At 38.1% G+C, this 23,162-nt stretch overlaps 1 protein-coding gene across 8 annotated transcripts in view; it reads right to left on the bottom strand.

The window, feature by feature from the left end:
* Positions 1 to 15,346: 15,346 nt before the first annotated feature.
* TSNARE1 (t-SNARE domain containing 1) overlaps positions 15,347 to 23,162 on the bottom strand; it is a 461,283-nt gene continuing 453,467 nt past the window's right edge. For all 8 annotated transcript variants that reach the window (XM_040547413.1, XM_040547407.1, XM_040547408.1 and 5 more), the window contains one exon: positions 15,347 to 16,449. The gene's annotated coding sequence lies outside the window, so the exon portion shown is untranslated. The remainder of the gene's footprint in view (positions 16,450 to 23,162) is intronic.

Below are 23,162 nucleotides of genomic sequence, written 5' to 3' on the forward strand. Positions count from 1 at the left end.
ATCTGATGATGTGAATAATTTAGAGATTCAGGAATGGGACTTATCTTGTATAATTCAGTAAGAATTGGGACCTGTTGCTTTCCTTTCCCCTTCAGTTTCCCTTGAGGTGCGACTAGAGTAACATACTCCCAAAAGCTTTCAGTAAACTGGAGATGGGGAAAAAATATAAGAATGGCTGTGTCATGGGTGTGTCTCAAACCTTTCTACCAAAAAATAAAAAAAAAAAAAAAAAATCAGTTTTTGGTTAAAATGAAGGGTTTGGGGTTAAAACGAGTGGTTTGAGTGCTTACGTGGCCTTGGGTTAAAAGTGAATGGTTTGAGTGCTTACGTGGCCTTGGGCACAGGAATTTTCAGTGAACTCCCCCCACTGACAACACAGATTTCAAATTCAAGTTGAATCAAAGTGATATCATGTTGTAGAAAAAAGACTCTTCCTACCCATGTCTCTTGGATGATGCTGTTGGTGTGCTGAAATCTCCCTCAGGCTCCCAGGGAGATAACATTGCTCAGGGCTATTTCTGAAATTGGGAAGTTCCTCTCACATGACATTAAAGCACTGAAAGCATCACTATAAATCCCTACACTTACGTGCTTTCATTGCACACAGTTTTCAGTACTGTTTTCTATTTTTCCATCTCATGGTTAAAATCTTACTGATAAATCTGTCAATCTCAGTCTTGTCAGAGGGATCAGTCCTGGAGCTGCCTTTAGTGCAACAGCAGGAAGGAGGGAAAGAAAATGCCTTTACTCTCTTGCTGTAGGATATTGAAAACCCTGAGGAGATGTGGTAGGTTTTGCTAGGTGTCAGATGACTGCACAGCCATAGAACAAAGCTTTGTAGGGTCATCTGGTCAGTCCCTTACAAGTTCAATACGACGTGCTTTTCTGTCAGATGTTCCCTGCCCATGGCAGGAGGGTTGGAATTAAATGATCTTTAAGGTCCTTTCCAACCCAGACTGTTCTGTGATTCTACATTTGTCAATGCTGGCTACTCTTGAAATCACCCAAGGGTAGGGGCTGTCTTTACAATCCTGAGTATAGACCATGTCTTCCACAGCCTTGCTATCCTTTATACCAGAAAGTTTCTCAGACATGAAATCTAGGATAAAAGTTCCTTCCTGGAAAGTGTGTGCATTGCTTTCTACCTACAATGAAAAGGAACATTTTATTCTCTTTCTCCCCATGGTATCTTTTGCAAATTTGAAGACTGTTTAATTATCTTTGACTAATTATACAGCCTACATTATTACTGCATTTTTATTTCTAAAAAGAGCTTTGATTTGTGCCCTGCTAAGCATGCACAGAACTAGTCTATGATACTGTGTAATCCTACTGTGAACACATTCGCCCTTCCTGACATTGCCTCTTCTACTTTCTTACAATCATTTGTCACACCTTTATTTGCCATGCCAGAACACAGTGGGGAGGTCTGTGAATGATTTTCAAATTACGTGATAATGCTTGGCTTGTCCGTCTTATGATTTGCTTTAAGATTTGAGCTTCAAACACTTCCCTGCCCACCAGCGCTTCTGCACTCAGCAGAAATTACTGATTCTTTAGCATGCTCCTTGTTTTAACCCAGATGTGAACTCTGAATTCCCCTGACTGAAACAGGAGCTTGAGGACAGTGTCTGGATCTGCCCAATGAGAGACATGGAAGGCAAGTCAAGACTTCAGCTTGACCTGTCACGTAGGTTAAAGATACAGGGAACATCTCTATCTTGGTGAAATCTGTATGATCAAAAAGATATTTGCAGCTCTTCTGCTCTGAGGCTTGCTGAAGCCAATGCCTCTTCCTACAAAGCAAGCAGAGAGAATGGGATGAGACAGAAGCTTAGATAGATCCTGGTTTTAGTTACGGAAATAGAGTAAAATATCAGACTGTCCATAGGGCTAATTTATTGTTCATATTTTTAATATAGAATCTTTGATGGAGGTATCTTTCTACTTTGGCCTTTTGAATCTCATTTCTGTTTATCTTTATTATTGTTTAAACTTTCAGACTACCCAAGTTTGGATTGTTTGGATTGTTATATATATATGTGTGTATATATATTTATATATTTAATTGGGGGTCAAAAGAGAGTCTTTGCAGTAAAGAATAAATATTATCTCTTATTTTTCATCTCTTCAGAGATAACTCTGGAGCCTAGAAATACCCGTGCACTTAGTGATTCATTTTTATACTGTAATACATATTCAGATCTTAGCAAATCCTAGAAATAGGGTTTGAGAGACTGATTTTACCTCATGGAAACCTTTTTTTATTTTATTTTTTTCCCTGAACCTCAAAACTGACAGCTTATATGTTTACCACTGAAATATTTCATCTTTTTCATTATAGTATGTCATTATATTCCCAATTTTATTCCCTTATTTTCCAATGAGAAAACTCCATGTCCATGATTTTCTTGGTATAAAGAAACCTGATTGAATCACCTAATGGAAGATTTTCAAATCCTTTGAGGATTTGATATATATATATATTTATATATATATTTGCAATAGATTGAATTGCATTTCAGAATCAAACTGAACTGGAGGTTAAGAAAACGACACTGAGGTGTCCTTTATGATGAATAAAGTTACAAAAGGTAATAAATAAAATATGGCAACACTAGCCATTGGAGACAGCTGGGGCTTTTATCTGCTCTGTAATAAAATACTCAACCAGAGAACATATGTGATACTTGAGTGACCTTTGGTAAGCAACAAAACTTTTTTTCTCTCTTCTCTAAAAAAATAAAATAATAAAATAAAATAAAATAAAATAAAATAAAATAAAATAATAAAATAAAAAGAAAAAAAAAAGGAAAAAGTGTTGTATAGAATCCTACAATATTTGTGGCTTTTCGAAAACTTCTTTGATTGTTTCTTCTTACAATCTAATGGAATAGCGATGAAATACCTAAGAGTGACAGCCCCTGAGACTGGTGGCTCTGTTTACCTACACAGTTGAGAAAACATGTCCATTGCTTCAGGATGCTTATTTCTGTTCTGCAGGACCCTTCTCTATAGAGGAGACAATAGCTCAGTCTGCATAGTCTGTTTGTAGTTTCCTGCCTCCCTGAAGAAAGCACGAACCCACCAAGCAAGTCAGGGCGTTATTTTGATGAATGACCACTCATATTTGGATTGAACCCACCACGTGTTTTTATTTAATAAAGTCTGAAGATAAGTAATGAATTTTGGCTACTACTAAACCAAGGTATACAAGAACAGATAACTTAGACCTGGAAGATTATATAGCTCATCAATAGTCCCTTGGGACCATCTAGTGCGACCATCTACCAGTCACACTCACCATAGCAGAAGATGAACATCACTGTATGTTGAAGAATGGGTGCAATTAAAGTGTCAGTAGCCTACTAGAAAAGAGTAAAACTTTTTGGAAATACCTTCAAGCAGCCAGCAGATGCTTAGAGTTATGGCTTATCAGTGGTTCAGACACTGCTTCATATATTGCTAGTGGTGATCCAGAATGCCAGTGAAGTGATCCACATAGAACTTAATATTTTAGAGCTTATTAAAGACATGATGTGATGGTTCAGGATGAGTTTTGAAGATGACATTCATCTCTTGGGCCAAAAAAACACGTTCAAAATACAACTGAATGTTGTGACCATACTGTGCTCTGTAATTTTGGAGTTTCCCCTGTTCTCCTTGTACCTGTTGTCATGTTCTGCAACAATCTTGCTGAGGGGTTCCCCCTTAGCTGGTCCTCTTTGTGCCAGCCACTCAAGGCATAAATGATAGGGATGACAAGTCTAGAGTCACATGTCCAACCTATGATACCTAATTCAAACAATAACCCAGCCCGTGAGAAGTCTCCAGGTCTTAAAAACAAACAATCTTCCTTTTATTTATTTTTTTTATTTTTTTATTTTTTACTAAAGGGTGGCTATTATTCCTCATAAAACTATGGCTCTCTTAAAAGAATCATGATACCAACCTCAGGCAACAATGATTATTCTTTACCTAAATATATATGCCTGTAACCAGCAATAGAAATATGACAAATGAGTATGAGTTGAAACCATAACCCCCAGCCTCCCCTGGGATATACCAGCTTTCCTAATGAGGGAAATAATAACCATTCTAGTCCTGAGAGGTTTGAAGATAAATGACTTTCTTCTGTTGATGTTTTGATCTATAGGACAAATATGGTGTGTCTACAGAGAGTGTTTATATAAATCCAGCTGAACCCCATAGGCTGTGTTCTTTGCAGGTAAATCCACTTGATTTCACTAGTAGAGTGAAGCGAAAAATATGTTTTTAAATCACTACTTTCCCCAAGGCTCAAAAAGGATTTTTTTTTCTTTTCCTATTTTCTTTAAATAAACGACCACCTAATTGGTGGAACAAAACCTGGAAAATCATATTAAACAATTCACAGTTTTCTCTAAAACTGTACTTTTGACAGCCCCATAATAAGGTTCTGAAGGCTAAATATGTTCTAAAATATTCTTTAAGGTCAACAAAATATTTTAGCGGAAAAAAAAAATTATGTAAAGAGACAGATCCTAATGGATCTCAGAGACAGAATTACAGTAATATTTCCCAGTATTTCCAGTAATATTGCCTTTTTTTCCTTTAGCAGAGATGAGCTTTCAGACTGTACTGTCACACTCTGTGATGTAATATCATTATATCATATAAAGACTGTACATCATACTTTCATTAACCCAGACAACTCATTTCTTTCTGACGGAAAGTTTCATGGTGGCTAGGATACTGCCAAAAAAGAGGGTCCTCGTCTTGAACAGAGCATCATGACATTACTGACACACTCCAAAGCCTAGCTTACTTGTATTTCAGTCTCTCCAAAAACATGTGTTACCTTGCATAAATTCACAACATGTAGACCCTAACTGGGGCCACTTAAGTGAATACAACTACAGATAACCAGGAAAATCACTAGGATGCCTTTCACAAGCAGGAAGCCATTGGATAAAATTCATGAAAGAAAAGCCCATCCAACTGTACTCAAGCATGAACCCTCCAAAGAAGCCACTAGAGTATCAGATAGTAGTCTGGGGAGTTATCACCTCTGTGTGCTCTCTTCTTATGATCTTCCACAGACATGGTGGGCACTGGTGGAGGCACAATATTTGGTGGAGATTGGTGTGTCTCAGTGTGGTTGTTCTTATATTCTTGCTTTTATGTTCATATGGAACTTCCTCTGTCTTTTGTCATTCCTATCCCATGGACAAGGAGGCTTGTTTCTGAGTACCAGACATGACAAATAGTTTAAGCAAAACTGTAAAATAATTTGTCCCAGATACATCATGTCATTGATGGAAAGAGAATATATCTTCTATAGTGGGCAAATATTCCTCTTATAACTCCTCTTGGGAGCTGCTGCTATCGTTTCATTGACTAAAAAATGGTAATCATGACAACTGAACCTCTAACCAGGTACCTCACATATATGTGGTGACTCTGAGCCTATAGGCTGCCCTCAGTTGGAACCTACAGGTGCAGGTGAAAGTGCAGTTATTAGGCTACAGAAACACAATGGAAACTGCATCTTAGCATGTGAAAAAAAAAAAGCAACAACAACAACATGTAGTTCCTGTGACAAAAGAAAAGGGAAAAGCATCAATTCTGCTTCCCTTGGAAATGTCACTTTCCACTGGAAATGTGGCTCCTGACATTAAAATAAAATAAAATAAAATAAAATAAAATAAAATAAAATACATATGGACATTGGGAACAATCTAAACACTGCAGTGGATTGCAGTGTCTAGATTACAACACGAGTCTTCAAACACCTTCTTACTGTTCCATATCCTTTTGTGTTTTCTGGGTATCATTCACCCCCTTGATATATCTTTTTGATCTAGGAAAAAGATGAAAGGATTGCAGGGCAGAAGAGTGGCACTTATGAAGAGGAATGCAAAGGACACTTTACCCACCTTATGGAAGAGTTGATTGCTTGTCTGAAGCCTTTGGGAAACAGCAGCATGACAATAAAATGACCACCAGACCGTGTACTGCACTGACAAGTTGAAGCAGGCCAACTTTTGGTAGAAATGTGTGTGTTTTGGGGGGGTTAAGTGAAAAAATTTAGCCTCTTAAATAATTTACTAGGTGAAATTAACCACCTTCAGAGAATTTAAAATCCAGATTAGCATCAGTGAATGCAAACCATGACACTGGCTGCTGAGAAGAGGCAAATCTCTTGTCAGGCCCTGGGAAAGCCTACAGCATAAAGAAAACAGGTGTAATTTCTGTGTTACAGTGCTCATATTCTCAAAAACTGGAAGGCACAACAACCCCACTGCAGTGCTGGAGGTGTGCCATTTTGGGAGGCTGCAACTGGCATTTCACTGAGTGCATTGCATACTCCAGCAAACAGACGTAAAGAGGCAAAGGAAAGGAGAAGAGACGTAATATTTTCACAGTGGCATATATCACATTATTTTTGTGGTATTTTTAGTGCCCTCCTACCCCATTTCACTTCTCACACCATCTCCTTCCTCACCAAATTTCTTATCCCTGCTTCCATGGGGTCAATTTGTCATGCAGAGTTTTTGTTCTAACATCAGATTTTCCCTCTATGAAACTCAGCTGTCAAGGTCTTTTAAGCAGCAGAACAGACAGGATCTTAAACAGTTGTGCTCAGTTTCCTGGTAGGTCTAATCTCAGGGATTCTAAAAATGTCCATTAATAATCAGGAGGAAAAAATGTACTATGAGAAATGTTATTAACAAAGCTTCATTTTATAAGATTACTATAGCACAGCAGTGGTTACATATGATAAAAAAAAAAAAAAAAGTGTTGTTAGACCAATATTGGAGTATATATGGGAAATGATGTGTTCATTATATGCAAGCAATAGTTCTGTGGTCAAGGAAGAAGCACTAAAGGACTCTCACCAGTACTACTGAGACTTGTGTGGCTTATCAACTTATCTTTTTCCTGATCTCATGAACCACTCCAGGGGCTTATCTCACCTGCAATCATCCTTTCAGACCTGCTGACATGGCCCAGCCAGTTCCCCTAGTTTATACACTTCTATACTGTACTTACTGACTGCGATAGAAACCAGTAAGAGACCATTATCCCCCTTCTAACCTACTGCCTCCATGTAACTTATAATTGGGTTGTGCCTGGGGAACATTAACTCTCCAAAGGTGTATGGAAATGTTTTCTCTGACTGGTGATCTGGGGGATTTTATTGTTCTGATTACCACCTTGCTTTTCTGTTCTTAGCTCTAGTTCTTGATTTTAATGCCTGCCATATCTCAAGAGGTTTTGCAGAGAAAGAACTAATTTTCTGGAGAGGAATGTGCAGGTTTTCTTGTGGTACAAAGTATGAACAGGGAGAATGGTCAAGTGAATAACAAATCAGGGTATGAATCAAAGACTGCTAAAACCAAGAACATTATTATTAACTGCAGGGGCTTTGGGTTTTGTGATACAGACTATATCTTATACTGTCACTGCTTAGTGAAGGGGTAAAAAAATGTAAAAAATATCACACTTTGTGGGAAACTGTGCTTAATAACACGTGGGAGAGACTGCTAAGAGCAGGAGAACAGAGTATTTCTCACTTAGTCTCTAACACGTTTTGTTCTTTTAATAATAAAGGGGTTTATTTGGAGGTTGATCACAATTCCCCAGCCCCTTAGTATCAATGCAGTCTGAGTTCAAACTATACAATCCATAATTCAGTGGCAAGCCTTTACTCCTGACCAAGTCAAGAAGTAATAAGATCAGAAGCCAGTGCCAAGATTGCCTCTCTTGTGTGTTTTAGGATAAAGTTCTGCTCCCCAAATGGGCATCTGCATTCAAGCACAAATTTATTTGTTCAAACACAAATCCAGGCTGGGCAGAGAATGGATTGAGAGCAGCCCTGCGGAGAAGGAGCTGGGGGTGTTGCTTGACAAGAAGCTCAACATGAGCAGAAGAAGGACATGGAAGTGTTAGAACAAGTCCAGAGGAGGCCCTCAAGGCTGATCAGAGGGCTGGAGCACCTCTCCTATGAAGACAGGCTGAGAGAGCTGGGGTGGTTCAGCCTGGCGAAGAGAAGGCTCCAGGAAGACCTTACAGTGGCCTTCCGGTACCTAAAGGGAGTTACAGGAAAGCTGTGGAGGGACTCTTTGTCAGGGGGTGTAGGGATAGGACAAGGGTGAATGTCTTTAAACTAAAAGAAAGTAGATTAAGATTAGATATAAGGAAGAAATTCTTCACTCAGAGGGTGGTGAGGCCCTGGCACAGGCTGCACAGAGAAGCTGTGGATGCCCCATCCCTGGAGGTGCTCAAGGCCAGGCTGGATGGGGCTTTGGGCAACCTGGGCTGGTGGGATGTGTCCCTGCCCATGGCAGGGGGTTGGGACTGGATGATCTTCAAGGTCTCTTCCAACCCAAACCATTCTATGACTCTATGATGTGTTTTTGACTGGACAGATCAAATCACTAATTATACTATCACAAGCTTGGGAGAAATCCATGGTGAATATGTGAAAAAGTTTCAGTGTTGTGGACTGAGTAGTAGAAGGGAGGAAAAGTGAGTGTTGAATAATACCTTTTTCCAGACAGATAATTTTTAAATGTTTCCAAACCTTCTCCCTACCCTAAACCTCACCAGACTATCTTCCAAATTCTTATCTCCTACCTCTCTCCCCCTTCTGCTAGTGTTACTAATATGCAGTTCTACCTGTATTTCTAGCACCATCTCCAGATCCTTTTCTTGCTATCTCACCAGCTCATATATGGTGTCTTTAAGAGCTGAAATTAAGAATAAAGATCCTATCAGGTATCAATCAGGTATTCCACCTTTTGGAACAAACCTACAGTTTTTTATTTATTATTATTATTATTATTATTGTTATTGTTATTATTATTATTTTGCCACAGAAACAAACGAACAAACACTGTTCAACAGTGAAACTGGAAAAATGAAGTTCACAGCCAATGTTTCACCAGTGGTGGAGACTAAGACCGTACTGCAGTGAGTTATGGTGTAGTCTGTCTTTTTGGTGCTTGGCTGCTGTTCTTCCTTCAATCTTTGAAAGTTGTTCTCTCCTCACCTATTAGAAGAGACCCCACTAGTATCTCCATGCCTTGATGAATCACGTAGTTAGGAGAAAGGCAGAAATATTTACCTCCAATAGGAAGCTAACAAATGCGTGTGAGCAGAACAACCACAGTTGTTATGGAGCTTTTTATATAAGAGATGCCTTGAAGACTTTTGGCATGGTGATGCTGCATAGATGATGTTCATCTTGAAAGAATGGTTATAGACGGCAGGAGAGTAGGACGCACCTCATGCTTTAAATCACTGATTAGTTGGTGATATTTGCTGTCATTTTTCACTATGATCGGGAAAATACTTCTGTTCATATGGGGTCAAATTTGGCTCTGTTCAAACTTGAGACCCAACTGGCTTGGAAGACACAACCATATTAACTAAAAAATTAACAGCAGTTTCCACCCCAAACATTCATCTCTCAGGCTCCAAAAATTGAAAAATAAAATAAAATACATTTTTTTGACTTTACTACGTATTTATATTTTCTGAATCCTCTTCAGCCATTATTCAACTTTCTCCACATAGATGTCATCTCATACTCTTCCCAGTAAGTCCTTTCATACCATGCAGTATGAGTTTGTGAGTATACACCATGCATACCACTTCTCTGACATCATCTACTGCAACATTCTTCAAAAAAAAAAAAAAAAAAAAAAAGTCTTGATAATCAGAACTATATAAGGTCATTTAGTAAGCTTCTAATCTCCTTAAAGAATGTAGAATGACTCTTCTTCAATCCTTGCACCGTGCTTGTATTTTCTCCTTCGGGGACCCTAGATATTGCAAGAACCTGGAAGAATTTACAAAAGTTGCCTTCTTCTGCCTTGCTCATCTGCCCCTGTGGAGTATTTTATATGTTCTTATGTCAAACAAAGATGAAGTTTCAGAAGGTCAGTAGCACTTCAAAGCATAGGAAGGATCAATATGAGATTTGGAAAAGTGGGAAGAAATAGCCCTGATATTTCTAGTGGGCTTTATAGCCCACTAGAGAGAGATCTGGAATTGGAGCATTGTGAAAGGAAACTCAATCTAGACTTACCCCACCTAACTGAGGCTCTAAATTTTGAACACAGTCACTCTTGGGAAACATAAGCATTGCCACAGGGTACTACAGCCTATCCCAAGATCTCTTCCTACTGACTGTAAAGGGAGATGAAAGTGGCTGTGCTCCTCATTTAGACCCTTAAAGTAAGATGAGGCAAATCTGGGCTCTGCAGTGAATCCAACTTACCTGTGAAGCGAATGAGCTCTTAAACCATCCTGTAGGTTGAAGAATTGCTGAGTCTGTGCTCTGAATGTGCAGGACTAGAGGATCCTGGCACTTGCTTTCCAGCACTTAGCATTGCTGCTGATCCTGTCAGAAACACCCCAGTAGAGACATAAAGCATGGAAAGAAAAGGAGAAGGATGGTGTAATCACAGATGTCTGATGTTTTCCTACCTGCTGCTGTCAAAAGTGTCGGTCTTCACTTCATGCTTTTGCATTCTGCTAACTGCCCGTTTGCCATGCATTACAAAAGCTGTCCCAGTATGTCAACATACTCCATAGGGTTCTATTTTTTGTTATTTCATTCATCTAGTGTGACAGCAAGCTGGCTACTTGGGAGTTAGTACCACAGCTAGACAGATGATTGCAGTAATCATGCCTGCTTTTTGCTGGGTTCCTTTTCTCAGCAAACACCCTGCACGATCTCACAACCAAACATTATCTCCAGTGTCCATCAGCTGCACCAGGCGGAGTCCCACAAGCTCTCCAGCTTGTCTCTGCGTGTTCCTCCTTCCTCCTTCAGGGTTAATGTCCTGCAGTGACATTACTACAAACAGCATGAAAGCAGCCTGCGCAGCTACACAATCACATTTGCGCTCTGCATGGTCTGTAAGGCACTCTCTCAAGCACACCTCCCATCTATTCCCTCATACAGTGCCAAATCAGTTGCTCTGGGGATAACTTGTGAGGGTTTTATGCATGCACCTAAAAGGTTTCCCTCAGGTCCTCTCTTGGGTAAACTTTTGACCCTTGCCTGTCATGAACTTTGTGACTTTTTCCTCTGAAAAAAGAGACCCAGCACAGAGATCATTCGCTGTAGCCTACTGTACTGGTGTTATTCCTGAGGGGGAGAGATCACTTTAGGTTGTCAAAGGGAGCAAAGCAACCAGGCAGAAGCTGTAATAAGAATATTGAAAATTCAAGCAAAACATTTTCAAAAGTGATTTCACTTGGGGCATGGATTAATTTCCTCAGGGAGTTGGTAGAGACTCATTGGAGGTGCTTGGACAGAAAATTGTTTTTAACACTTAGACAAGTGAGGTGAGAGGAACTCCAACACTTGAATGGCATTAAGGTGATGGTAGCAATCTCTCACACACCTGAGCTCCATTAAACTATTTTAATCCTATAAAACCTTCAGTGGAAAAAGTTGTTTTCCCCTCCAGGGTCTACAAGGCCTTCAAACGTAGATTTTAATAATCCTGTTGACTTAGCCAGAAAGCTGGAAATGCATGTTCTCAGCACTTAGAGCTTGCCTTTCAGAATAGCCAATTGACCAGATTCAGCTGATTTCAAGCAGCAACACAGCCGAAAGGAAATGGGTGACTCAGGTTGAGGTATCAGGTCCATATTCTACATCACATGTAAGTAACGAAATTTTGATATCATTTATGTTTCATAGCCTGTCTAAAGAGCACTTCATTGCCACCTAAAGGCTGCGCTGGCAGAAGGCTGGTGTACAGGGTTACACTGGGGTGAGGACCTTTCTAAGTCCAGACAGGGCAGGGACCTGGAACTTCAGATCATCAGCCCTTTACTCCAACAGGCCTCTGATTCCCTATTCAGTTTGGATTTTTTTTTTTTTCTCTGTAAAAAGAGTATAAGGATGGATAGCATATCTGGGAATGTCTGTCTTGTTTTTGTTCTGTTTTTGTTCTGTATTGTCTTCTGTTTCCCTACATGTTCATTGGCAAGGAAAGAAAGAAGAATCTGTATTAAAATTAGTAAACCTTTTAAATATTCAATTTCCTACACATTTCCTACAAGGTCACCCCATATAACATCAAAAATCCTAAGATGCTCACCTTGATGATAGGCCTTTATTCACTTTTATGCATGTGCCTATAGCTATGATAAGCAGGGATTTGGAAATTAACCATAACTATAGTTCACTGGAATAAAGGTTACAAAAACAACAATGACTTAGCTTCTTTCCTAAATGGCATCTGATACTCTTAAAACACACGTTTCATTTGTCAACAGCATCCAAGGATCAGGAATCCCTGATTTTTATTGTGAAATTTATCAGTTTCTGACATTTCTGTGTATAATGATCAAGCAGATTACCATTCATCATATGTTTTATTCATCTTCTTTCCATGGCAAGGTAAAGTGTAGTTGGTCCACTGTCCACAGCAAATGATAAATTCTAGAGTCAGTAATACAAAGAAGAAGCCAATTAAACTACCTTATTACCTCTTACTAAGCTGCTCCAGACCAATTATAACCATATTTCTTTGTGGTCTAATTAGGTTCAACTCAGCTCCACAGCGTGGAAGCCTGTAATGAATGAAAGCATGAGAAACATGGTTCAGACCCAATGTGAAGGATCATTAATATGCTCTGGGCTGCTGCTTTGGAAGAGTCTGCACCTAATTATGTGGGTTAATACACTTATACTAAATGGATGAATCGGGGCTATTTTCAGTGTCTCAAGGCCTCTTAAACCAAAAGAACTGTAGACTAATAAGTTGTTAGGGAGTGATCTGTTGACCTGCCCTACCGTTCTTCATTTTCAGTCTATATGTTCTTAGAGGCATGAAATGCTCAAGTGGAGAAATGTGCTAATCATTGCCATTTCTGTTCCTCTTTCCCTGGGGCTCACCTAAGAAATTATCCAAACTGAAGCAAAATAGAGAGCATCTGATATTTCCAATAACTTCAATTGACTTTGGATCAAAACACACCATGTACAGGAGATAATAGATGCTTTACTAGCATAAAATAGCTCAGATGATAGACTGAACTCCTTTCAGCTAGATGTAGCTGTCTAAAAATCAGGCATATAATTTAAAGCTACTGTGGAGTAGTAGATCTCTACAGCTGACTTAAAGAGTAAGTCATACAGACAAAGCAAGTTACCCAAGTAAAAGATGAAAGGCCAAGTCAGCTGAGACTATTCACACCAGAAAAGAGATATATTAGGGAGCATGTAAGAGAGGTCTGCAAAATCATGATGGGATGGAAAGGGCGTATTAAGAAAGATTGATGACCTATTTTGATGGAAGGAAAAAAGGGACAGTAAATGACAGCAGCAGGAGCCAAGTTCAAATTGGAAGAATTAGTTTTGTTTGTGTGTTTGTTTTCATAGTAAGTAATAAACCTGTGAAATTCCTTTCTCCTTTACAAGCTACATTATCATCAGGAAATCCACTTAATGGAAAAATTAAGAACAGAGACTGGCAGAGTGTTAGGAATGAAGGTTCAGAGGTAATTTTTCTGTCCCTCAGGTACTTATTTTTGGCCAGTGTTGGAGACTGAGTACCAGGTGATACAGACCCTTGAGGTGAATTAGTAGAATGTTTTTTATGTCCTACCCTGTGGAGATTAAGACATATAATGCTCCTCTGAACTTCCTCCTAGTTAGCTTAAGCAACCATCTTCCCAGCGCAATAGATTTATGTATTTCATAAAAGCTTTAACAGGTACTGTGAAAGTGACCAGAAGGTCAAAAAATTGTTGAACAATAGATGGTAGGTACAACTGTGTCAGCCCTTTTACAAAGACCTCAGATCTGAGAAATTTTATTGCCTTCTGAATTGTTTGATTAGTTGACAGTAACTGACATGACAGATAAGTTTGTTTTATCATGTTCACACTTGCCCTTAAGGCACTAGGGATGAAAACTACTTCCTATTCCTCTCCTGAGTAAGAGGACCTGACAACTTAATTGAATTGTGTGCTCAGCTCACTACAGTTCCGATATGCCTGTTTTTAATTTATTTTGTCACAATCTTTTTAATTGTTATTGCTCTGTTGCCAGCATGCACTAGCTTATCGGTAATGTCCACAAAAAAGTGTTAATTAGAATTGTCCGCTGTCACACCCCATTTCCAGATTAACCCCACACACCATGGTGGCTCAGGGAATCTGCCCAAATTAAAGTTTGTGATGCCGGGGGCTTCTTAGTTTGGTGTCTCTGTGTGTGATATTGTGAGGAAGAATAAAACTATGCCAGTGTGTATACTCAGTGTTCTCATCTATAGGGACAGAAGCATCAATAGCAAAAGCAGCTGTTTAATGGCCTTGTTGTATATATTTGCTGTGAGGAAGGAAAAGGCAAGTGTGTCCGAGAAGTGGATGTGGAATAGAAAACACATCTTCTGCAGCAACATACTGTTTTATGGCAACCTAATGGAATATATTTTTTTAAAAATAGCATTTGTCATTATAAGAAAGTCCATAATACACAATGGAAAAGGAATGTCTGTGTTGCCACACGTAGACTTCATGCTTGCTCTAAGCCAGGCAGTGTCTACAGTTTCAGCAGAGAAATACTTCACCTGGGTCATTGGTGCCAAATCCATCAGCTGTGTAAGTTGGCTCATTGTAAGCACCATCAGTCTGTCTCTGCACTGCATCATACTAATGAGGTAATCACTGAGCTCCTAATGAATTGGATTAGCGAATAGGCAGGGATTGTTCATTTTGAATCCCTTGTTCAAATGCAACTTGAGGCTCTCAAAATATTTGCTTGCAATCAGCTATGAGCTGGGTTCGTTTCAGCTCTTACTGACTAGATGAAAATCATTTTCATCACTAGAGAATTTGCCAGTTTTGCTGATAGAGGCAGCCTGCAATTTGTACTGGAAATAAACAGGGAGCTCTATTTCAGAAGTAAAATATCTGTAGAAAGGTAAAGACGGAGGCATCATCTTTTGTAATTTCACACCAATTCTCATCTTTTTTTTTTTGGGGGGGGGGGAGTATAATCCTATTAATTACCTCTTCTTAATAGCCACTGTTGAATATTACATATGACTGAGTTATGTAGACTTTGCCAGTTAGATCTAGGGAGAAACACACACACACACAAAATTAAAATAAAAAAAAAAACACAACAAAAAAAACAACAACAACACTCTAACTTTTGTTTCCCTTCCAAACTTAACTGCACATATTTAACAGTTCTACACTTTTGACCCTGAATGAGCTTAAGCAACTGCAAGACTTTTCTGAGCATTTTCTGTGCTCAACCTTTACTGACAAAAGACTGCATCAGCTTTTTGGAAAGGAAGCATGTAATTGAAATCAGTGCAGGTAAGAATCTAGTTTAATATTTATTATTCTTTTCTAAACCTTCACAGTAACCAATACCACATATCATATCGAGGTACCTGATTTTATTTATTTATTTATTTATTTTCTGGTGAGACACTGTGTTGCTAAAAGATGTAACTTCACGAAGAATAAAAAAAAAATACCATTTTGTGAAATTCTCTTCAGTACTTCCTATGACATTTTAATTAAAACCATTTCTGAAATGCTTTATTTGCTGGAGGAAAACTGCATTTACAGTACATGACACATTTAAAGATGAATTTAAATTGCATATTCAATCATGTTTCAGCAGAAATTATTGTGCGCGAAAATAGAACAAAATCCCAAATGCTGGATTCATTGAAACCTATGAAATTAAATCAAATACAAAATCTGACATTTTTCATGAGATGCTTTGCTTGATTTTTTTTAACAGATTATAGATTTTATTTTTTATTTTTTTTAAAAAAGGGGGATAATATGTCTTAATGTTTATTTGTTCTGCTCTTGCACTAGTGTTTCTCATAACAAATGTGTTCTATGCATACAATGGTATCAACTAAGTATCTCATTGATTGGTTTGTAAATGACACATGTAATTGTGAAAATATTTAGCTCAGATCTGCAGAGCAAATTATAAAGCAGCAGTGTACAGAATGAGAATCTGGGCTGGATTATATTTAAAATGTAGAAAAACAACCACACACACACAAAAGAATCAAACAAAAGACATTGACTTTCATGGTTTTAAATGAGCAGAACTGTTAAAAACACAAACAATACAGATGAATTCACAGCTACATATCTCACAACACACAGGATACCAGATATGGAGGCAAAGAAATAACATTCCCCAGATACACAGGGGACACAATTAAAATTCATAACACTAGGTAAAACGTATCTTCAATGAAGGGGGAAAAAAAAGTTATCTGCAATTATATTAACACATGGTATAAAACTCAGCTTTTCTTTCATACAATTACAGTATTTGTTGGTTATAGCAGTTTTAATACACTGTGATCAGTAAAGCAGACATTGATATAGGGCCTGAATGTGAAATGCCTTGAGAATCCATTCCACTTCATGGGGTGCTCACAGGCTCTGCAAAAGCAAGAATAATAGTTAAGCATTCATGGGATTTCCAGAGATTTGCTGATATAATGTTATTTCTGATGGAAGGATGGCTACTCAAAATGATGCCAAAATGCAACAACAAAGTAGACATAACTCAGAAAAGTGTATTTTCACTGATTCCAGTATAAAATAATTGTGGAAGTGGAAGGGGTGGAGAGAATAAGAATAGAGACAAATCAAATTTATACAGAAAATATGTAGTATAATCTAATGTGGCAAAGAAATGGGTGGATTTTGCATTCTCTTCAATGCCAGCAGTTCCCATACCTAGAGGATAGTAAGTCTGATTTTAAAAATACATTTTCCTGAAAAGTGCACTAAGAAACAGGAGTGTGACATTGGTGTACTTTGCAGAAGAGAATATATCTTAGAAACATTTATCTCTTTTCCATTTCTCCACAAAATGAAGCCAGTAGACACTTTCACTTGATAGGAAGGACTCTCACCATATCATGTGTAGATCTCTACACGATAAAATATTTATATTGCCTAATGTAAATAGTTAATGAAAATACAGATGCAATTAAAAATATATATAATTTTAAAATATTTTAAAATTATTTTTTTATAAAAGTTCATGCTTCTCTCTTATAGCTATAAGAGAAGCCTCCTAGAATGACTTCAAAGATAGACATCTGCACTATAGACAAAGGTTAGAGGTTAAACAAACTGTATTTTGCACTTATTGTGAAACAGCTTTGGCTGTTTGTTGTAAATATCACCATGAAAATACAACAGACTTTTGTAGTGGTTGCATTTTTTTCTACCTGTACTTCCTTCTTTGTGTATATGCTATGCTAGAAATCTGGTCCTACTTGGTATTAAGGAAAAGGAAAGAAATGGAAATTTTTTCTGTTGCTATCAGTAAAACCATAACAGAGAACAACTGTTGTTGACTACTGCTGAAAACCTTAGAATTGCTCTTTGTTTTAATTATGCTTTACTCTAAATCAAGAACAATGTCAAAATGAAAAGATAAGCACATATTGTTATTTATGCCAATTATTAGAATTGTTCATAGTAAGGTATTTAGATAATCTTGTGAAATCAAACATCCATTGTGTGCTGTGGTGCACTCAATACAAAGCATAGAAGATAGTGTCTTGCATTCACATAAACACTGCAAAGAGCTAATAGAAACACTTTAATGAGAGAGAGTATTCTTCTGCACATGATGTTCATCTCAGTTCATCTCAGCTAATTTAAGTTGTGTGTCTCCATCTGAGTATAATGCCTCCCATGCTCCCAGGTTCCTATTACAATAATTACAGATCTAATCAATACAGCCAGTGGATTTTTAGGGTGGGAGTCATGTCATTTGAATAAAGACACCAACTTCAGAACGACCTAGATTTCACTCGTTGTTGACTTGTATTAACTACAAAGAGATCTTCAGAATGACTCTCTTAGATGTAGAAGTATACACCGTGGACACACAAACTAAGTTGTATAAGTTCAGTAGTAGAAATTCTTCTAATATCAGAAATGTATTTGCTAGAGTTACTCAGATGAGTAGAAAGGCTCTGGAAAGGAGATTGGCACTAGGAATCACATTGCCTTTCCATTCACTTTGGAACCATTTCGACTACCCTGCTCGCTGTTAACATTTCTTAATCTTTCTTCAAAGAGGAAAGGCTGAAGGTAAAGTGAAGAGAAAAGAAAGGAACATTTCTGCAGTTGCCAATAAACAATATGGTCGCTGTCTATGTAAGTCACAGAAGAGATGAGGTGGGAAGAGACCTCTAGAGATAATTTAGTCTAACCACTATCTCAGTGCAGGGTCAGCTAAAGTAAGGTCATCAGAGTTGCGTCTAGTTGCATTCTGCGTAGCTCCAAGGATGGACGCCTCCCTGGGAAACCTATTTCCATTTGACAGTTCTTAGAGTAAAAAAGTGTTCTCTTATCTTTAAACTAATTTTCTGTACTTCAGTTTGTTGCCTCTTGTCCCGTCTGTGGAAACCACTCAGAAGAGTCTAGTTCCATAACCTCTATAATCCCCCATTCGCATAAATAACACGACTTCTCCAAGCTGACAATCCCAGCTCTCAGCCTCTCCTTGCATGTCAGGTGCTTCAGTCCATAATTGTCTTCCTGGTCCTTTGCTGACCTTGCTCCAGTATGTCCCATGCATTCTCTTTGTCCTGGGGAGCCCAGCACTGGACACAGAACTCCAGATGTGGCTTGCCAGTGCTGAGTAGAGGCAAAGGAGCACCTCCCTTGACCTTCTGGCCACAATCTGGCTGAGATGCAGGTGTTAGCATCACAGAACCACCAAATAGTTGTCAAGATTTCTTAGCACTGTACTTAGTGAACAACTGTGTAAATGACAAATTCAAATCAACCACTAACAGAAGGCTTCCTTAAAGACCTATAAAGACACCGTATGTGTGCATTTATATGTATGTATGGGGTTGGGGGTTGAGAGAGCTTATGTGTGAGCACACGTTCCTGTGTATGGGAGAGAAAGAATGAAGTCTAATCAAGTCCTGCAGACTTTGGACAGGCTTTGTCTCCGAGGACTGAAATGAAGGGCACCATATTTTTGACATGAAAGCAAATTTCACTACCAGCACAAGCCATTGCTCTTGGCAGGTTCTGAAGCTACTGTGAATAATGAATCTTGATTTGCAGACAGAGAAAATATTCAACATTACTAAAAACATTTAAATTATAAATAGACAATATATAGACTTGGCTTTTGTGCAACAAGAGGATCTCCAGAAACAAACTAACTGCAAGATACGTTGGGCCATGAACCAACAAATTCAATATATGTTTCTGGCATAGTTGGAGATTAAAATTAGTTATTTTCACTTATTGAAAGAGAGTTTGAGTTCTGTCCTACTCTTAGATTTTGAATAAGGAGGTTTGTTTTTTTTTTTCTACTAGTTGCTATGGTAGTAATAAGGATTGTAATGCTGAGTCTAGCAGTTCTAGTCATAGAGTACACAGTCTTGTGTTAACAGCAGAACTAAATTACAATCCCTAGCAAATAAAATAGAAATAAAATAAAAATACAAAAATAAAAACAATGTTGGGGCAGATCTTTGGGAACTTTACAAGTAGAAACCTGGGTGACGAGGCTTTGCTTGTCCACATTTCAGCGAATCATTTCTATTACACTCACAGTTAATGACAGGAAACAAGCATATTTAACCTGATTCTTTACATGCATGAAGAGAGAGGGCAGGAAAGGAAAGACAAATGGAAAAAGATTCTACTGCCATCAGACTGCTAAGACTACTCTCCGATGCAGGCTTACAGACCTTTTTACTGTGAACCACAAAATCAGACAGACGAACCTCTCCAGTCACGTGGTGGCTATAAGTTGCAGTAGGAATCTGAGGTATGAATCCATCCCACAGCCCTCTTTGGCTTTAGAGAAGAATCTTTGCAGTTTACAGTGCAAACTCTGCTCGTTTATTTAGTCTAGCTTGTTCTGCCTGTGAATTAAACAGCTAGTCTCATGAGAAGATAAATTTTCCAGGATGAAAAACAAACTTGATCCTATCTGCTGTTGTTTTGAATCATGTGAGATCTGTTTTTGCTCTAAGAAAATGTGATGATACCTATCATACTGTGTAAATAAGTTTTGACAATATAACTTCTTACTTTTGCAAAGTTATACAGATATTAAGGCTTTTTCATAGACATTAACCTCAATGAACTTTTTTGTTGGAAGGACTCATCCAGATAAATTGCACTCCCTTATCAACAGCAGTTGACCTTTCACAACATTTTTTTTTGTGATGAAGAACCTAAACTCATATGCAAGGCTGATAGTGGACATATCATCTTGTGACATGAGTCTCTAAGTTTTCTGTTTCTGAAAAGCCTCAAGAGAATACTGAAAGTAGAAAACATATGGTTGTTTTTCTGCCTCTGAGAGACATAATAGACATATATAGATATAGAAATAGATATAATAGAAATATCAGAGAATAGATATGCGTACAGAGCATAGTAGTTCTGAGAGGTAGAGAAAACTCTCAGATTTTCCAGACAAGGCTGATATATTTTTCTTATGTGTTTAGAATTCACCAGATCACCAGCTTTGGACATCGATATCAAATTTAGCCCCATACCAGACATCCCTCTGCAGGTCATGCTGTAACTTGATTGAACTTCCACCTGTGATGGTGTGGAATGGTTTCTGAGGACTCAAGTCTTTCTTTTCTGATCACCTTCCTATGAAGGTTTCAACCTGGGCCTGATATAATTACATTATTATATACATTAATGCTAAATGATGTATTTTCAGGGTGAAAAAAAGATGAAGTAAAGACAAAACTCACAAAACAAATAGGAAAAAACAACCAACCAACCAACCAAAAAAATATCCTGCATCTTTCAAGCTGAAGCTAATCAGACATTAGATTAATCCAAGAACTTCATTACACTGACTTGTGACAAGAACTTCATCACTGACATTGTGAATCTCCCAGCCTTAAGCTTTTATCTGGGTCTTTGTTCAAAAGTACTATACAATGATGAGATTTTGCCTTCAGTAAAGCTTTTCCATCAGTTAAAATTATTTCTTTTTAAATAGTCCTTCCCACAAATTTTCCAAGGAAGTAAATGATACCCACTTTTCATTGCAGAAATCTTCTAAAGACATTTCTCTAGTGCACAATGCTCACAGCAGAAAAGCCGCTGTTCTATTCAGTCACACTGGCCATTTCTGCTTATACTGTAATTTTAACAACAGGTTCTTAAAATAGGACAGACCTAATAACCCAAGAGCCTTCTGTCAGGAAATAAATAAATAAATAAAAATGAGAAAGCAGGGTGATGATATATTTCATAGAATATTGCTTCATATTCACTTAGTCATTTATTTCTTCCATGCATTCTCTTAACTGCTTGAGTGGGGCCCAGCAACCCTTTTTCATCCAACTATAGTGAAATAATTTCTCTTTATTTTAGAAATATGCTCCAATAGAAATCTTTTGGAACTTCAGAAGACTTCTGGCTCTGGCTTAAATTGCTTTTTAATTTAGCAACTGGAGATCGTCGGTAATATAGAAGTTTAACAGGTAAATGTTAATGCAGGTGAATGGGCATCTTTTGGGGATGTGCCTATGTTTTGATGAGTCCAAAAAAGATGTCTCTATGAGCCAGCTCCTTAGCACTCACTACAGTGAAAGACATCCAAACCATTTTCCAGCTCCATGCTAGAAAATTGGCATGTGGCTAGTAAGAATTTACTCCCATGCATTGCCACTTCTGAGCTGTAAAGATTTGTTTTAGCAAAGCAAATTCCTTACCAGTGTTGGAGTATATGGCAAAGTTTTTAAGAAACATGGAACTGAATAAGGCCGTGCAAATCTATTAAAAATTCTGTAACCGTGTCAGAATCTGCACCTAGAAGTCAAAGCTGTGCAACAGTGCTAGCTGAATTTTGAGGACTGTGAGAAGATCCATTTCACAGAAAGGTGAAGTGCCCAGGATTTGGGACATGACACATAACAGATGAGATGGGAAGGAGGGGAAGGAGAAGCAGTAATTTCCCCAAATTCTTAAAAATACATATTGCTATGGAAGTAGCAAGATGATGTGGCAATAACATGCAACCAATCTTTAAATTTCAAGGATTTTTGTATTATCTGGTGTTGACGATGTGCAACATCAGATAATGACATCTCAAACTCTACTCTGATTAAACAGCAAGTAAGTAGCAAGTTTCAGAAGCATTGTTTTATCAGATTAAAACATGGTAAAAATCCCCTATATCTGAATAAAAAGATATTGTTTCTTTTGCCCTCATGGCAAACTGTGCATAGCAGAGTTGTGTATGATTGATAAGTCATTACATAGTTCTTTAACATGACAATGTTTACTCCAAGATACAGTTGCATTTCAACCTCCAGTAAGTTCTTATTATTTGAGCCATAAATTTGACATAAGCCCTGAACGAATTATTGTGAAGTTGTGTGAGGTGTAAAAATTTGATTCTGACAAGTACTTCCAGTAAGTTCTGACAGAAGTCCCCAGGAGCTACCTGGAGCACAAATGTGTGAGCTAATGTAATTCACCAAAGATTCACTGACATTTTACTAGCTTTTTCTCTGGCCAGTGTTTTGGGCCATAGAGGCTCACTTTCTCCAATTTTTTTTTCTATACTTCCTGCATTAGACCACTGATCATTAACATTGGCCTCGCTGCAGATGCTTCGCCATCTTATATATAGATTATTCCATGTGTTTTGCTCCAGTTCAGGGTCCAACAAGACACGCTTTTTCAGACAACTTGCAAATAAAATGTAGGAAATAGGCAGAGGTATCCAAAGCTGACATCCAGGTATAAATAAGCAGGCAATCCTGCTCTCCAGTCAAGGTGTGCTTAAACGAAGAACTCCTTCAAGCCTATGCCAAAACAACCAGGCAAGAGAAGGAATAAAAAACAGTTAAAACAGTCTTGCTTCTTCTCCAGGTCGCAACTCAAAGAAGACGCTTCCTTAAAACACGCTTGTTGTTTTTTTTCTCCATGTTATCCTTGTAGAAGCACTGTCATCCTACTTCTCAAAGGAAGTCTCTCATTTGGGATGTCCTTCATGACTGTCCAATAACAAACTAAACAACCTTATCTGGAACCACCTTCTTCTGGAACAAGTTCCCCTGGGAAGTGGTCATGGCACTCAGCCTGACAGAATTCAAGAAGCATTTGGACAATACTCTCAG

This window comes from Cygnus olor, chromosome 2 (genome assembly GCF_009769625.2).
Source record: "Cygnus olor isolate bCygOlo1 chromosome 2, bCygOlo1.pri.v2, whole genome shotgun sequence".
Taxonomy (NCBI): Eukaryota; Metazoa; Chordata; class Aves; order Anseriformes; family Anatidae; genus Cygnus; species Cygnus olor.